Source organism: Orycteropus afer, unplaced genomic scaffold (assembly GCF_000298275.1).
Source record: "Orycteropus afer afer isolate SDZICR_OR568_19922 unplaced genomic scaffold, OryAfe1.0 scaffold00063, whole genome shotgun sequence".
Taxonomy (NCBI): domain Eukaryota; kingdom Metazoa; phylum Chordata; class Mammalia; order Tubulidentata; family Orycteropodidae; genus Orycteropus; species Orycteropus afer.
In genome coordinates, this window is record NW_006921650.1 from 8531356 (window position 1) to 8534848 (window position 3493).

The window sequence follows — 3493 nt, forward strand, 5'->3', positions numbered from 1 at the left end:
ATCACTAACAGCATTGTACTTCAGGACAGATCTTGAAACATCCTTTGTGATGATGAATGCCACGCCACTCCTCTTCAAACTGTCATTCCTGGCATAGTAGATCACATGGTTGTCTGATTAAAAATGGCCAAAACCAGTCCATTTCAGCTCACTAATGCCTAGGATATGAATCTTTATGCGTTCCATTTCATTTTTGACAACTTCTAATTTCCCTAGATTCATACTTCGTACATTCCATGTTCCGATTATTAATGGATGTTTGTCACTGTTTCTCCTCAATTTGAGTGGTGCCACATCAGCAAATGGAGGTCTCGAAAGCTTTACCTTATCCATAGGAGTAAGACTGATTTTACTCTGATAATGCAGCTGTTTTCCAGTCCTACTTTGAGAGCTTTTTAAGCTAAGTGACTCACCTGCCTCCTCTGTATTGGACAATGTTTCTGGATTATTCATAAAGTTGTGCAGTAATGTATCAGACAGTGCTTCTCTGCTATTCATAAGGTTTTTCCTTGCCAATTCTTTGAAAAGTGGATGGACTACTCCTTTTTCCTAGTCTCTTAGTCTGCAAGCCAGGCTGATACCTATGCAACAGGTGCACGCCATTGGGTTTGAAACACTAGTGGTACAGCCCCAAGACTCACAGCAACACGTCACCACAGTAGGACAAACTGACAGACAAGTTTGTCCCCCTTAGCTGTTGGAAACCCCTCCAACCACCCTTACCTGGATCCCTGCGGCTAACTCCTCAATCTGTTCCAATCCACTTTACTTTTTCTGTCCTCTCCTTGCTTTCCACCTCGCTGATTGTGGTGGGTGGCTGGGTTCCCTCTCCTCACCTGGGTCCCTGCAACTGACTCCTCGATCTGTTCCATTCCTTTTGCCTTTTCTGTACCCTGTCTTCCTGCCTTGCTTCTTGTGGGGTGTGGCCTGGGTTCCCTCTCCTAACTCAGTCCCTACAGCTGACTCCTCAACCTGTTCCGGTTCCCTTTGCCTTTTCTGTCCTCTCCCTGCTTCCCGCCTCGCTGCTTGTGGGGGGGGGGTGGCCTGGGTTACCTCTCCTCACCTGGCTCCCTGCAGTTGACTCCTCGATCTGTTCCAGTCCCCTTTGCCTTTTCTGTCCTCTCCCTGCCTTCCCGCCTCGCTCCTTGTGGGGCGTGGCCTGGGTTTCCTCTCCTCACCTGGGTCCCTGTGGGTGACTCCTCGATCTGTTCTGGTCCCCTTGGCCTTTGCTGTTCTCTCCCTGCTTCTCGACTCGCTGCCTGTTCTTAGGTCCTGTTTTCATTCAGGTTTTACCACTAGTTGGTGCCTAATCCACTTCTGTATAGTTCCTTTCAAAGCTCAGGGTTCCAGGATTATCTTCTGTATCTCTATCAATTGGTTTTACTTATCTTTGTTGAAGAGGGTCTGTGTGGCGCATTTCGCTACTTGTCCATCTTACTGGAAGTTCTCCACTGTTTGTATCAAGGGCAAATTATCATCTGTCATTTGCCTTCCTTCAGCACTTACCTGTTCTCTTTTGCAAATAAACTTGTTCCCTTTCTAGCTCATTCTCATCAAACATACTTTAAGCACCATCTCAAGTGTTCTCTTGACCTCCAGTTCTCCACCTATCACCTGGCACTCTTAAACAACCACTTCTCAGTTACTCTTCAGAAGGACGCCCATAATCGCTAACTCAAGTCCTGCTTGTTCTAGAACCTACTCTAATCTAGTGTCTATGTCCTTCATCCTTTCTAGTCACTTTCTGTCTCTCAAAAACATCTGACGAATTTGCCTATGCATTCTTTCTTGAATCGCCATCTTCCCTTGTTTATATTGTCCTCCTAATCCACTTCTAAAACAGCTTTGCTCCTTTCTCCCCTTTTGCTGACTGATATCTAAATATCAGACTCCTTTCTAAGCCATATTCTCTGGCTACATTCACTCTGTAGATTTTCCCATCTGTTTCTGTGGTATTAAAGCCATCAATTCACAGACGAATTCCCAAGCCTGCACTCCTTCCTTGAGCAACAGGCATACATTTACTGCCAACAAGACATCTCCAGTTGGTTGACAAATAGGCATCTCAATGCATCCTTGATTTTCCCCAGTTCTGCCCCAAAGCTTGTTACTCGCACAATGAATATCACAGTTTAATAAACACTAAATGAATAAATTCAAGGAGTTGGCCTTGATTCTGATTTCTCTTTCATCCCCTAGATCAATCCAGCAGTAATTTCCACTAGTGGTACTTCCAAAAATATTTTCAGGCTCCACTCACTCCTCTCCATCTCCACACTATTACCCTAATTAATAATACCAACATCTTTCTTCCCAGTTTACTAAAAATCAAAACACAAAGTGACTTTTTAAATTTTAAATCAAGTCATACCATCCCCTTACAAAGACAAAAGCAAACAAAACTTCCAATTGCTTCCCCATTGCACTCATAATTAAAATATACCTTTTACAAACAAGGCTCTACACTTCACTTGATGTCTGCCTACCTCTTTAAACTAAACCCCGCTACTCCTCTCTCAGCCTGTACATTTCAGCTTCACTTACTTCTTCAATCAAATCTTGATATATTCCCATTAACAAACAGAACTTACATAATAATCATGGTTTTGTTCTCAGATAATATCTATTAGAATTGTTGATTACTATCTTTTTCAGGAAAACTATATTGATTATATATGCTTAATAAGATGCACAAATTAAAACTATAAAAAAATAAAACAAAACAAAACAAACCCACTGCCATTGAGTCAAGTCTGACTCATAGTGACCCAATAGGAGAGAGCAGAACTTCCTCACTGAGTTTCCAATGCTGTAAATCTTTTTGGGGGAGCTCTGGTAGCACAGTGCCTAAGGCACTTGACTACTAATCAGAAAGCTGGCGGTTCAAACCCACAGGTCACTCCTCGGAAGGAAGATGGGGCAATCTACTTCCATAGTGATACTGCTTCGGAAATCCAAGGAGGGGTCGCTATGAGTAAGGTCCAACTTGATAGCACATAACAACACAACAACAAATCTTTTTGGAAGCTGACTGTCTCATCTTTTCCTACTGAGTGGCTGGTTGATTAGGAGTCAAACGCCATACCTGCTGTGCCACTAGATCTCCTAATAGAACTGTAATTTCCTCAAATTGATTGCATTTTAGCTTTTGGATTATTTACTTATAAAAGTCCTTACAAAGTTTCAGAAAGCCATTCATCTTTTTGACCATAAGAATAGAAAAGGACAAACATCAAGAGCTAATATTTCTTCACCACCAAGGGGTCTTTTAGTCACTGTCTGAGCAGTTTTCTATAAGGCAATTGGGTATATTGGTTTAAATGGTTTTATGTTTGTTCAGGCATTCATTTGTTGATGTGATCATTTGGAGAGCGACTGTTGGCTACAGAGTACGGTTCGCTGTAATCTTCATGGAAGCCAGTCGCCAGCCCTGGATCTTCCACAGTACCGCTTGTTGTTGTTGTGTGCCGTCGAGTCAGCCCCGACTCATAGC

General features: G+C 42.8%; 1 protein-coding gene across 1 annotated transcript in view; it reads right to left on the reverse strand.

The window, feature by feature from the left end:
- CDK14 (cyclin dependent kinase 14) overlaps positions 1-3493 on the reverse strand; it is an 835387-nt gene that overhangs the window by 442204 nt on the left and 389690 nt on the right. The window lies entirely within an intron of this gene.